Below are 14,795 nucleotides of genomic sequence, written 5' to 3'. Positions count from 1 at the left end.
ACTTGGGAATATGTAACAGGCCAGAAAGGATGGGGTCTGTTAAGGCTCAATACACAAGGCAAAAGTTACTTCTTAGCAGCGAGTGTGACATTGAGAAGTCAGACAAGACTTTGAGATGGCATGGATACTTTTTAGACTTTAAGCCTTTTTTAACTGAGAAAGTGTTGAGGTGTTTCCAGTTGTGGCAAGTGCTTGTACTGGTGCATACTGAAAGGGGCATTATATTCAATGATCAGCCTAAAGGAGCTGGGTACTGTGGAATGAATACATCCTTTGACCTGGACACCCTACATTTACATGTATGTAAGGTGTTCAATGAAAAAAGGACTTCCAAACAATAGTGGATATGCGGTAATCAAAGAACAGTTCATTGTCTATATAGGGATCCAGATCCCTAAGGAAAGGATCAACTTTCAAGGAAGTGTTGTTGATGTGATAGTACAAGTGAAAAATACGACTAAATACGAAGAAAAATAATAATACATTTAAACAAAAAATAAATACATTCATTTAGCACTTTTGTCTCAAAAGACTTCTTCAGACTGAAAGTAAAATGAAAAACACACATTTTATAGCATAACACCACATGATTTCAACAGAACAATTAAATAATTAGTGTCTCACCCTCTTTATTTTTAAAAAGACTTTTTCTTGGTCATTTAAACCTGGAGAGTTACATCCATCTAGCCTTATCTGCCAGGGGTATTCCCTCTAGACTAATTCATCTTCTGCATCAAGCCTATTTAAAAAAAACTGTAAACATGATCAATAACTACACATTTACAGTCTTCCTTGCATTTGCCTTCAAGGTAATGTTTACTTAATGCATTGTTTTTATCACCTATTTCTATAGCACATACATGCTCCTATATTCTAATAACTCCCTTTTTGTCCTTCCAATATAATATGTTGAGCAGGACAAACAAGACACTAAATATACTACATATTTAGAACCGCAAGAGAAATGTCCAGGTATGAAGATTTTTCTATAGGTACATTCAGCCTGAAGACGTCTGTTGAGACAAAAACAATACTTGAATGCATTTATTTCTTGATCAACTGTATTATTTTTTTCTTTGTATGATAAAAACAGATAAGAAGCATGACAGTATGGTTACAAGTATTTTTGTAGGATGACTACACTCAATGCAAGCCCTGATGTAGGGCTCTGCCCCACACCCCTGATCTATCTATCTACCTATCTATCTATCTATATGTACTGTATATATTAGCTCTCAATTTGCACCATCTTGGAGAAAAGATAAATACACTGATTCCTCTTTCTCCTGGGTGTTGTAATTTTGGAGGTAGGTTATTTAAATACTGATGTCTCTGCTCCGATTTGCTTTGCAGCAGTCGCTTGCAAATGAGGCAATGTGGTCTGTATCTTCAGCATCAGGCATTTCTGCACTGATAAATCAAAACAGACTCAAGTTCTTGAAGAGGTACTTTGAAGCCCAGCTAGATACTGAATAAAAGTTCCATAGACAGTAAATACTGACAGTACATCAGGAATCAATGAACTCTGAGGCATACCTCTCAACTGTACAGATTTCCGTGAACGTCCAGATTTTTGTCTCATATTTTTGGTCTGCTCCTCTTGAAATTGAAGTCACTAAGCAATGATATACACTTGAGTTTCAGACTTAATATCCTTCAGAAAATGCGTGCTAACACAAATTCTGTAATTCTAACAACATTCTAAGTTTATAACAGCAATATTTAAAATCTGCCCCTATTTTTAGGTCTTTAACCTCCCCATTATTTAAACTTTATCCAGATTTCTTGTGTTAGGAAGTTAAGAGGTTCATAGGAGGTTACTAGGCTAGCAGCCTAGAGTCTTTACAAGCCTACCCATGTTAATCCCAAGTATCCCCATTTGTTCTTTTTGGGTAGTTCAAAGAATTTATGAACAGAACAGGTCTGTGATCAACATCCGCTACTCCTGTCCATGAGGGACATGAGGGACATGAGTGCCATCCCAGGGCAAATTTGCGGTCCCCCATCCAATTATCTAGGTTGTGTTTGAATAGGTTCAGTGAGGAATTCTGTTTTACATGAATTGGAAGTCTATTCCAGAGAAGTGGCAATCTCTGGGAGACATATCTGTCTCTCCAGCATGTTCTGTTAGTCACAAGCTAGGCTGAGATCCCTAGGCAAGTGACTCTTGTGCCATTTGAGTTGTGGATGTGCAGCATTTCCATTAGGGCAGGGTTGGAGATTGCCCTACAGGCCAGGCACAAGTCACCTCTCAGCAGCTTTCAGCCTGTCCATGCCGGTCATGGTTTGGAGTCCCAATATTTTCTTAGTGAGAAACCTCTGAGGTCTCTCCAGCTGCTGCAGGTATCTAGTGAGGTACATGCAAAAGGGTACATTACACTCTATTAGTGGTCTGATGAGGGTCAAGTACAAAGGACTTGGATGCTATGCCCTTGCTTATGAGGTGCACTACATAGAAGGCTTTCCTTACCACTGAGGAAATTTGGTGTTCAAAGTTCAAATTGCTATCAATCTGTGTTCCCAGGTCTCATACCACTGGGTTGAACTCAGAGGGGGTGCTGTCACTATTGTAATTTGTATGGAATTCCGTTTTGCCAAAGGGAATAATAATGCATTTTTTGCATTTAGTTTTAGACCATGGCTTTGGCACCAGTCATTTGTTTGTGTTAACCCTTCTTGCAATATGTTGACATCCTTGGAGAACTCAATAATTGCTCCCAGTTTGCAATCTTCAGCAAACTTGGTGAGCCAAAGGCCATCTACTTTGGCCTGAACTTCTGAGAAATAGATGACAAATAGTAAAGGGCCCAGCACAGACCCCTGTGGTAAACCACTGGTGATGGATCTACTGATGGAGGTGGAGTCACCAATTTTGAAAAAGTGTGTTCGGTCGGTGAGCCAATTGGCTACCCATCTAGTAATGTAAGAGTTAGTCCCTATCTGGGAGAGTTTCTCAATGATGCCAGAGTGGGGAATTGTGTTGAAAGTCTTGTTAAGGTTGAGATAGGCTGTGTGCACTGTCTTACCTTCATCCATGGCTTTGGTGACATTCTCAAAGAGCTTCACCAGGTTTAATTAGCATGATCTATCTTTATTGAAGCCAAATTGTGTTGAGCCCTCCATTTCAAGGTCTCCTATGTCCTTGCTGATAAGGTCCATGACAATTCTTTCCATGGCCTTGCAGATGAGGCTAGTTAGACTTATGGGTCTGTAGTTCCCAGGGTCATTGATAGCCCCTTTGTGCAGGGGGATTACTGTTGCTGTTCTGTATTCTTCAGGAACATACCCAGTTCTCAAGTTATGATTAAAGAGAACACCAAGTGGATCCACTAGGTCTTGTTTTAGATTGTTTAGCAAATAACCTGGGATATCATCTGGTCCACCCTGAGGCTGTGTTTTTGGCATTGGTGAGTGCAGAGATGACCTATTCTCTAGAGATACTAGACAGAGGGCTAGTGTCAGGTATGCTTTGGCATATGGTAGGTGGGGATAGGAGGTGTAGTTTGCACTGAAACTGTTAGCTAGCAGGTTGGCGATATTTTCCTGTATAGTATGAGTGATCCCAACTACAACCACTACAGCAAATAGCTGTGAATCTCCTTTTAGACTTTGAACATAGTTATTTATTTTTATTTATTTATTTATTTAACATTTGTTGACCAGGAAAGTCCGACTAGGTTCCACAGATCCTGTTATCAGCTGAGGCCCGGGGAGAAATGCTCCAGAAGCATGTCTTTAGAATGTGGGAGGAAACCGGAGTACCCGGAGGAAACCCACGCGAATGCAGGGAGAACATGCAAACTCCACACAGAAGGCACCCCAGCTGAGAATCGAACCGGAGAACCTCTTGCTGTGAGGCAACAGCATTAACCGCTGCGCCACCCAAAATATTAGGGGGCACCTGGATTTGAACCAGGGACCTCTTGATCTGCAGTCAAATGCTCTACCACTGAGCTATACCCCCTTTAGTTAATAAACGTCTTATGATTATCCTTGGCTAGGGATGCAATTTTAGTTTCATAATTTGCTTTAGAAAACTTTATACATTTCTGATTTTCTTCTTTAGGCTTAGGAGGGAACTCTTCCATTGCAGAGTGATATCCTTCTTGCTTTAGGAAAACAGTTTCTTCCTCTTGTTATATAATCTGTTTATACCTTAAGTCCACCATGGTGGCTTGTTTTTACGGGAAGACCTGGTTTTGATACAATCAGATACAGCAGAGTTTATGCAGTTGCTTAAGTGTCTGTAGAGGGCATTTGCGTACACTTCTACATAGTGATCAATGATGTCTGATTGGTGGTATGAAGCTATTTATTCCATCACTTAATAGGGTGTAGTTAGCTTTGGTAAAGTTTTTTTTATAATTTTTGTTCCTGTGAGGGTGTCAATTCCAGTGGTTGCTTTAAACAAGACTGATTTGTGGTCTGACCTAACCAAGGACGGCATCATGCATTGGAAAGTCCAGTGAACACCCATGTTGGTGAGTACTATGTCCAGAACATTAAAGCCCCTAGTGGGGATGCAGACTACCTGTTCCACAGCATTTGAGTTAAAGTCCATGAACCTCTGGGTGAGCCTGTTTTTGCTTGTATATGTCCTTCAGTCTATAGAAGGATAGCTGAAATCTCCCATGACTAAGGTGTTGGGCTGTATGGCAAGGGAATCCAGTAAATCGAAGTAGGAAGTGTGCTTATCCTGGTTCATCTTGGGGATCTATAGCTAGCAGTGATGTGGTATGGTACTTTCCCAATAGTTAACTGGACATGGAGTAGTTCGAGAGAGTTATGCTGTTTGACCAGTCTCAAAGTGTATTTGGTTTTAATGAAGAAGGATACGCCTCCACCTTTGGTTCCGTCACACTCTTTTTGAGGTATGAACGTGTGCAAGGAATTGTAGCTTTGCATGGCTGGGGTGCTGTCAGCAGTCTTGAACCATGTCTTGGTATCATCTTCTTTTTTTTTTTTTTTTTTAAAACACAATTTTATTAGTTTACAAATGCAAAGGAAACAAAATAAACATTCTTACAATAATAATGGATTAATCCTGTCAGGTAAATATAAGTAAACCAAAATATAACCTATATACATATGTGCCAATAATAACAAAAAGATTCCATGAACATAGCAATAAGATAAATGCCTCCACTGCATGCTCCTGTTGCTCGCACCCACAAGCAGACATCATGCATTTACTATGGTTTTGCAGATATTCCCACAATATCTGGTGCTCACTCAAGGTTCGTTTAGATAAAATGGGATATCACAAATCTACGCTATCCTGGGAAATGGCACTATTACATGTTACGAATATCTATATTCCTAAACTTAAGCTCCATGCCTTAATTACTCTCTGTCTTCTGGTTAAATTCTATATCACCAAGCACTGGTTGGATTGCACCAAAATATCCTGGAGGGACTTTAAAGCTCTGGCCAATCAATATATTAATTCTCAAAAATGTCTTGGTATCTTCTAAGGTGAACAGTGCAACATGGAAGTGCAGTTTCATTTTTATACTCCTAGCATTAAGCAGCACAACCTGAGTTTGTCTAAATTAGATTTTGTTACGCTGGAAAATTTGTTGTTTTGACATTGTTTAAAAAAGGCACTATGGAGGAGGAAAAGGCCTTTGCCAGTATCCGAAAGGCTAGAGGGGACCAGGTGCAGACCATCGCTAGCAAAGCTAGAGTCTAAGGTCTGTCTACCATATCCTCCCAGGATGACACACACTGGATCCCCCTGCACTGACACCAGAAGCTAAGCCAATTGTTGAACTGAGCCAACTGAAGTCAATCATTTTTTGTTTATATTGTGGCATCATCCTAGGTGAGGGTAAGATACTACTTAGGGCTAGGGACATACTGTCTGGGACACATTCCGTTATGTCTCTCTTCATACAGTTCAGAGAGGTATGCCTCATGCCAGTCGGTATGCTCTGAGGTGACAGCTGAGGCTAAGTTTGAAAAGCTTCACGGTCATGATTTTGGAGGAAACATTGTTTAACTAATACACCCATTATGACAGCTCAGCATGTTACATTTGGCCATTTTGTATGCAAACTTGAAGATAAGTGGATATTTACTCTAACACAGATGGGTATGCTTGTGTATCACAACCTCTGAACTCAGGTTTAAGGCTGTAATTGGCACACCATTCTGGAATAAATGACCACTGACAGCACACTAATCTTATTAGGATTTGCACTGCACTATGAGGCATGTATACATCTGCTGATTATACATAAAGAGTCAGACCTTATCACGTAGATGAATGGCTCTTAGTGTTTGCAGTTGTATTGTCTCTTAGTGTTGTTCATTCCTGTTGTTATGCATGAGAGTGCAGTGTGTGTGTGTGTGTGTGTGTGTGTGTGTGTGTGTGTGTGTGTGTGTGAAAGAGAGAGAGAGATTTTTCCAATGCTTACAGCATTGCTTTTTTCTGTTTTCCTTGTATTTATTATTCTCTTTCTCTCTGGTTACACAAACGAAACAGTAACTTTAAAGAACAGCATGGTTCCGCCTGTGTACAGTTCATCTGTGTTTGTTAGAAGTTGTGCACTGTACATCTGATTAATATTAGAAGATCATAGACAGATTGTACGTATGGTGGCATTGTTGCTCCCAAATAAATTATTAGAATTTATATTTGAATGAAACAACATTCTAAGAATCTCACCTATAAATGAATAAATCTACGAAGAAGGCTGGCTCAGCATGTTAATATTTTTGCATCACACTTGAAGGGTCCAGAGTTCATGCCTGAAATCTAATTACTTTCTTTGTAAATTTTGTTTGGCTACATGGACTTTCTGGTTTTACTATCACCTCCCAAAGTGTGTATGTGTATTTCATTTATCACTGATCCCTTGTTCAGGCTGAAAATAAATCAAGCATGGGATGAGTAAATTATACCTATATATAAAAGCATTATGTTATTTCTGTATGAAAACCACACTGCTTTAATGTTTCTGAATTCAGTTGTATACATATACATAATCTTACATGAATTTGAATTTCTGTACTGAAAGACAAAATGGTAAATCTCAAAGAGCAACAACTGCTTTTGTTGTAGTAAGCTATTTCAGCAGTATGATGCTCACAAATTATACTGAATTACGCTCTGTTACTCTATGATCAATTCATATGGTAGTGGGTAGGACTTGAATGGAAGCACTGTTGTAAAAGAATGTGTCTTTAGTTGATCCTTCTGGATTCTTTAAATCTTCTTTCCTGGCCTGTGCCACAACGGTGAGACTAAGATTACCATCTAGTCCCATTAACACAACATTATTGTGAAGGTTACATATATTTGTATGTTCTACTGTTGTGTTTGCTCTATAAGCTTTAACTTGAATTTCCCATGCCTGCCTTATATTGGCTGATAATAATTTGATTGCCTTTGACTAGTCACTGATGGTGCATCAAAGTCCCTGACAGATGTATGTTCTTTTGCACAGGAATCAATAAAAAGCTGAAAGCAAGACTCTCCTTTTGACGCTGCTCCCTGGATGCTAACCCGCTCTGTAAAAGTCCTCACCTTATACTGCCAGCAGCAAAGCATATTGCTGTTCCACATCAGGGCTGCCCTTGATAACAATGATTTATAACTATAATGACTGGTGGTGATGGGGTGATCGAAGGTCATGAGTCACAGCTCCAGTTACTGCACCTGAAATTTTGTCATAATGAATGAAGCAACCACAGTTTATCTTTGTTCAGATCTGCATCAGTAGGGTTTTAGCCTTTCCTGCTGATTCAGTAAAGCAGTTGTTATCAGTGGCAAACAGCTATTCATAAAGCAATGCCTCATCATTATGTTTGAATTATCTCTCTTTTTTTAATGACTGGTGGGAGTGGCAGAGGCAACAGAGCTGTTTTTAATAGAATTCAGAACTTTAGCTGTTTTCTGAGCTTTAGGAATGTACTCCAGTAGTGTATAACTGTGCAGTGAAAATAAAGCTGTATTTTCATTTAAAGTGACTAAACACAGCTATAGTTTGTATTTGTCTCCATTATTGTTATGTCAAAAATGAAAAATAATTTTATGCAAACATATGGACAAACACAGGTGCAGACAGTTAAAAGAACTGAAGTTCACTAAGGTTAATACTAAATAAATGCACGTTTTGAGTGTTACTGTTAGTTATATGCAGTTGCCTTTCTTCACCATGGCTCATTTTCCAACCTGTTCTAAGCATTTAAAACCCCACCTGTAGACAGAAATGCCACAATTCCTGATGATAAAACATTTTATTAACCCTATGGCCCTTTCTATGAAGGAATGTTTCCCGGTGTTGGTCTGAAACTTCCTTTTGCCTTTACCATATATTTCCCATGCTTATCCTGTCATTTCTTACAAGCATGGCCTGTTAATTTCCAGAATAAATGTAAAGGCACCCATCATGGGCATTGTCAAAACTGAGGAGTTAGTGTAATGGCTACAAGGAAAAGATCAGTAAACTAGAAGTGGGCACACTGAAGGAGAAAACCCCTTACAGCTGTATATAAACCCTGCATGTCTGCAATCTGATTAAGTAGTTGAAAATGGGTAGAGTACACCTCCTTTACCCTTCTTTCCTTCAGTGTGCATATTTTTACTACACTGATCATTTCCTTGTAGCCATTATCATAATGCTTCTGTGTTGACAGTGTTCATAATGGGTACCCTTAAATTTACTCTGGGACTTGCAGGCCTTGCCATCCTTTGAACAGATGGTAGAGCCTAAGAATGACTATCAACAAGGCACATGACTTCTGGTCAAATTGCCTTCTATATCTTATGATCCTAGGAGTCATCTCTTGCTTGACATAAATAATTGGCCTCCAAAAAGTTGAAACTTCAAGTGGGTATAGCACAAACTCACTTACAAGCAATGTTCTGTCCTGAAAATCCTATTAAGGCCAATAAGTATAAATGGATTCACAACACAGCACCCCATTAACTTACTGATTTATTCTCTGTACCTCTCAGTACCTGTTCATCTTGTCATTTCTAAATCATGAGATGCAAATAGAGTGGCCATTATTCTTTGTTTTCATGATTCACAAAAGAGTCCATCATGAACTAAAATCTAAGAAGGACAGGGTTCTCCACTTGACATTTGTACTCACAAAACGTACAGGCTGCCTCTTATGAAAGGTAGATGTCAACCATTGCACCATGAATAATCTAATCATTGTGATGAAAACAGGGCTTTAAATGGAAGATCTTGCTTTATAAATATCCTAGAGTAATACTATGACACATTGTGTGTGACATTAGACTTGGAATTCTAAAGACATAGCCTACCTGGTCCTGAAATATAACTGGCACTTCCCAAACCAGGGATCTTAGGGAAGTTGAGATGGTCATTACTATAAGAGGTCAAACAAGTGCTGGCTGATGGGACACTGTCAGAAAGTCCTAACATGAAGAGCACTACTTCCCATGTTGAGCATTTTCAGGGATCAGTACACAGGTCTTTCACCGGCAGCACTTTTTTGGGCACTTCAGTGAAAGATTCTAAAGCCAGGGTAGCTCATTTTTAGTGTCAACCAATTAGAGTCAGAAGTGAATCTACACAAAGGAACATTACTACAATAGCAGAATGTGTTGACTGTCCCACAATGAGTTACTAAACAGATGGTGGTCTTGAAATGTACTGTTCTTTGAATGAGAACAAAAAAACTCTTCCACTCCCTCTTTACTAATGGACATCTGCTGAGGGTGAGCACAAAATGAAGGCATGCATGCACTCTGATACACAGAAAGCCAAGTCACATTATGGAGTGCTTAGTGACAGTCACAGCAACAAAGACAGGGGTTACATCACCATGAAAACAGGTATGGTCTGGTATCTCGAAGGCACACTGATCAGGACCCACCTCAAATGATGCACCTTGTCCTGAAGGTCCTGTCTATAAAATAATTATGAATCAATGTTTTGCTTTCTATTCAGGTGAATGGCTTTCTCAGGCAACTTTTACAACTATGACCCAGGCCAAAGGCAACACTACAATTAATGTTCAGTGCCAACATTGGACAGCAGAACACTGCTTCATCAGTAAGCAATTAGAGACAGCTTTACATAACTAATCTAGCACAAAAAGGGCAATAAATATGATCCATGGCATAATAGCCAAGTACTGTGGCCAAAGGGTCCATATGTTTGGGACATACATGATGAAGGACTGGGAAAGGCTGAGGCATATGGCTGAGATCCATTATATATGCAAGAAATGTCTGCAGTTGATAGAGCTCCAAAATGTCTCCCTGAAAGCTGGGTGATATTATGACTTTGCAGCTTTGATATTATATTTATAGAAGTAATTGTAAAAGCAACATGGATACCTACAGTGAAGGGGTTCCTTACAATCTGTTAAGTAAATAGCTAGAAAGGGCACTAGTTTTGTGACATAGTTTATTAGCACCATTTATTTACAGGGATTCTCACATATTACATCCTCCTGTGTACAAAACAATGAAACATGCTGTGTCAATAAGGTCTATGAGGTAGTCATGTACTGATGTACACTTGGTGCGTGTACAGTTAAGGCTATTTCTCTTCTACCATACCACGGGTTTGCTGTGCATCACACAACCTAAATGCTTCAAAATACTCTTATACAACATTTCAGACTTTGGAGTCAAAATGAACTGTCTGTGTATATGTCTGTCTGTCTGATAACTCCTAAAAACTTGGATACTCTCATGGGACTACTGGATTTTGGTCTCACACCTTCTCTTCTACTTCATCTCCCTGAGACACTTCTGTTTGAGACCACTTTCTACAACACTAGATTCTCACACTGACTCTTGTAGATCTGTATAATATGTTTCTCTCTGCGATTGCATCATATATTCTTTCTTAAATGACACATATGTCTTTTATTTGAAAAAGTGCCTATTTTGCATTTGCATAATTGTCAGTCTTCTCCAGGAACAACAAAAGTTCTGAGTTTTTCTTGTTTATGAATCACTATAACTCCCAGTTGTTGGCATTCCCATGACTTTTGAAATGTGACTCTCTCTCGCCTCTTTTCAAATCAAATAATTTCCAGGAATGCCTACAATTATGTAATTTGTTTCTACTGATTCTTTTCCAGCATTCATTTAACTCTCGAATACCAACAAAGAATGGACAGCTTACTCTAGTCTTCTTCCCATCAACAACTGAGCTGGTATGAGACTGCATCTCTGCAATGGAGTATTCCAGAACTGTGAGATGACAATTCCCATAGATACTTCTAGCATTCTTCTGTGTCATTCTTCATTGTATGAATGCTTCTTTCTCTCTACTTTGCCATATGACTGTGAATCAAAAGGACTTATGGCTATGTGTTTATACTCCCAGTCTCTTTAAAACCTTTTAAACTCTTGGTACATATATTATGGACCATTGTCTTCTAAGACATCAGGCATGCTTTGTCTTGAAAATTTGGAGTTCAAGGCACTAAGCATACTGACTGCTGCAGTGTCTGCCAACTTGATCACTTTAGGGTACTTGGAATAATTATTCACACATATTAAGTCCACAGCTTCCTTAAAATTAAAAAAAAAAAATCTGTGCATGTTGCTCCACAGAAAGCCTGGCAACATATAATATAACAGTTATTCTACTGGACTGTTAGTAAGGTGTGAATTGCATACTTTACTTCAGTCAGTACTCATTTTCACTCCTAAAAGATATTTGCACTTTCCTTTGAACATGTATTACAAATATGGCCTGCAGACGTATCCATATATGATGTTCTCCTGGCAAGTGTCATGTGGCTATAAATAAATCAGTATAGTCATACAAGATGTCTTTGCTGTAGCTCTCGACAGTATGCCAGATGGCTGTATGATTCTTCCTGCACATATAATTCTGCGCTTCTACACTATGAATACATTTCACCATTCTCAATCTCTCACAAAAGCTAAATGACCACAATATTATTCTTTATTAATCCTTTGTTGACTGGTTTCATCCCACTAGGCTACTGGCTTCTTTTCTGGGGAGGTAGTATTTAAACTACTAGGTGAAATGTGACCAGAGAATCGGAGAACTTCCCCTACTCGACTTGATACATGCTGTGGCATCTTTTACACTCACCTGATCAACCACCAACTCAAGTAGACAGGGCCTCAGTTTTAACAACTTATCTTACAGATGGCATACTCAGGAGTGCAGTACCTCCCCACATTGCATTGCAGCAGCATCAAACAAAACCAATCACATGGAGTGGAAATAGAATCCCAAGTATTCTGGTCCTCCAGCATTGAAGGCAAGACTACTAACCTTTGAGAGACTAACACTGTTGCATATGGTATTCGGGCCGACTGAGGGCTACCTGCAGGCAGATGATCCAAGTGTGATGACTGCAACAGTGAAACACGAAGAACATCATTCTCTTTCTAGTACATGTAAACAGCTGGCATTTCTGCTTTGACCCTGCAACATGCAAATTCTTTCAAATACTCTTAGTTTTATACATTTTTTTGCAAAATAATTCTTTCTCTCACAACTTTAAAAATATGTAAATGCTGGAGACTTCATCTCTATCTTACAGACATGCCTAGCACATGATCCTTTCCGTATACCATACAGCTCTATTTCTTATCATCACTACTGATAAAAAAAGCATTCCTACTGTCTTATTTTCACCTTTTTACTTGACTCATTTTATCTCAAACACGTCCATTTTCTTTCTGTCCCTTTCTTAACTGTATATTTACAAGTTTAACAACTCTGCATATGTCCACAATTTTTGATAAGATCAGATATGCTTCTCTCAAAAGCCTGTTCATTGTATGATCACTTTATATCATAGACTATCCTCTCTCTCTCATCAATACATTGTGCAACTCATCAGATTCATAACTTTGGCTTGAGTCTTTTACTAAGTAGCATATGTATCTGTAGTTTCGACTGAGTCTTGTTTCCTTATAAATAATAAATTACAAGTGTTTAGGACTTTTTTCCAGGTTTAGAATAGTTACTAAATTTCTCCTCCTATCTAGGCCTCATCCTCTGCGGCATGCAGAAAACATGGCAGACTATACCGCTTCTGGTCTCTAGGCTATTCTACTCGCACTGAAGAATAAATCAAATTTCTGGGCCTGTAGCTTCTGTCTCCTCTTCAAATTCTTGCAGAATACTTACACCCCTTCCCCTACACTTACCTATTTCCAACCAAATGCAATACTTATCTTTAACAACCATGCCAAACATAATACCCCTACTTTGCATTTCCATTTACTTCTTATCCCCCTGTCTCCACTCCACATAACTATCAGTTTCAAATCCCAGCTCTCTACGAAGTGTGTCCATAGTTCTTTAACTCCCTTGCATTCCTTTCACATATGCATCTAATGAACACTATTTGTTCCACATGTCAAGCACTGACCATGATATGAAATACCCTAAATACCCTCACTCTTCAGCTTCTCCTTAATTTTATATGCTCCATGAATTTGCCTCATCTGGAGTTAAAATCTGACATCAGCACCTCAGGTACCATGGATATCTTCCACATTTCACTCTTCCAGCTACTTTCTCCTCACTCACCCCACTATCTCGTTCAACTTTCCCTTAGCTTAGTTTAGCCCTTCCCATAACTGGTTTTCTCAGCCCAGTATTGTCTTACATCTGCCCAGTCTATCTCCTCTTTCTTGACTCCTTTACCAAAGTACTTCCCTAGCTTTCCTCTCTCCAGTTCTTCTTTGCCTGGTCTCACCATTTCCCAACATGAATTCTTTACTACCCCAACACCTGATCTTATATTAGCCAGTCTCTTTACTTCTTTCTTCCCTTCCTTCCTTTCCCATAATCCTCTGCCCTCTTCTTAAATTTCATTCTCTTTTCCTCCTCATTCTATACAGCCGACATACAAATGATATATTTACACAATCTCTGCTCAAGACTTATCCTTCTGACTCCCACTTTTGGACTCTCCTGCTTAAAGTTGCACACAAAACCTTCTAATTTACATAACCACTTCTCATTGCTCTGTTTCATCTTCCATAGATATCTTCCCCTCAATTCATTTTCCCAATTCCTTCCTTATCTTAGTCACTCCCTCCTCCCATGCACCTCCTTTTTAGCTATTGCTTCATATTTTGCCCCATTTGCCTTCACTGGGAGTTACCACTCTTCCCGCACCACATATTATCATACTAATGCAACCTGCACAGATTTAGCATTATGACATTCATAATCCACTTAAACTTTTCCCCAACACTCTGCTTTATACAACAATAGTACAATAGTCACACGTATTCCAAAAGCATGCGCTTTTCCAATCTCCTCATCCAACTTCCTCAAGGTAACTCTCTGCTCCAGTCTCCAGCCTCACTTGTCTCATTTTTTTTCCATTCACTGCCACTCTGATGACCGGTTTCTCATACATGCCCAGACACCACTTATTCACCTCTCCCCAAAGTTTATTTCTCTTAGCACCTTACAAATAAATCCACAATTAGCTGAATCAAAAACTTTCCTAATTCCCATCAAGTACAATTTCATTGATCATCATCCCTCCCTTTTCCCACCAAATTTGTACACCCCACCAGCAATAGCCACTTTTATTCAAACGGTTTCTTTTTAAAAAACTTGCCTGTTCTTCTTCTGTTAAACCACTTAAAACCATCTCAGTTTCTTGTTCTTCTATTAAACCTCCCCAAATCCACTCATCTATTTTTACTCCCTTTCTCATGAAGATCTTCATATTTGCATGTAGCACTGAGCTCATTCTGTTAGCTTCCAGGGTCCTCATTTCCTTCTGTGCTTCAGACAACACAAGCACTGTTATTAACCTTGTTAAGAGTAGAAGCCCCTTTC

At 39.1% G+C, this 14,795-nt stretch overlaps 1 protein-coding gene and 1 non-coding gene across 2 annotated transcripts in view; both read right to left on the bottom strand.

Annotated features, from left to right (window-relative positions):
- LOC122795736 (BCL2/adenovirus E1B 19 kDa protein-interacting protein 3-like) overlaps positions 1 to 14,795 on the bottom strand; it is an 864,428-nt gene that overhangs the window by 633,365 nt on the left and 216,268 nt on the right. The gene's annotated exons all lie outside the window — the stretch shown is intronic.
- Positions 3,893 to 3,964, bottom strand: TRNAC-GCA. The gene has a single exon. It is a non-coding gene; the product is annotated as a tRNA-Cys (tRNA).

Source organism: Protopterus annectens, chromosome 2.part2, assembly GCF_019279795.1.
Source record: "Protopterus annectens isolate FY-2018-M chromosome 2.part2, PAN1.0, whole genome shotgun sequence".
NCBI classification, from domain to species: domain Eukaryota; kingdom Metazoa; phylum Chordata; order Ceratodontiformes; family Protopteridae; genus Protopterus; species Protopterus annectens.
Note: the sequence above shows the minus strand (reverse complement) of the source record. Positions and strands in the feature narration are given on the sequence as shown.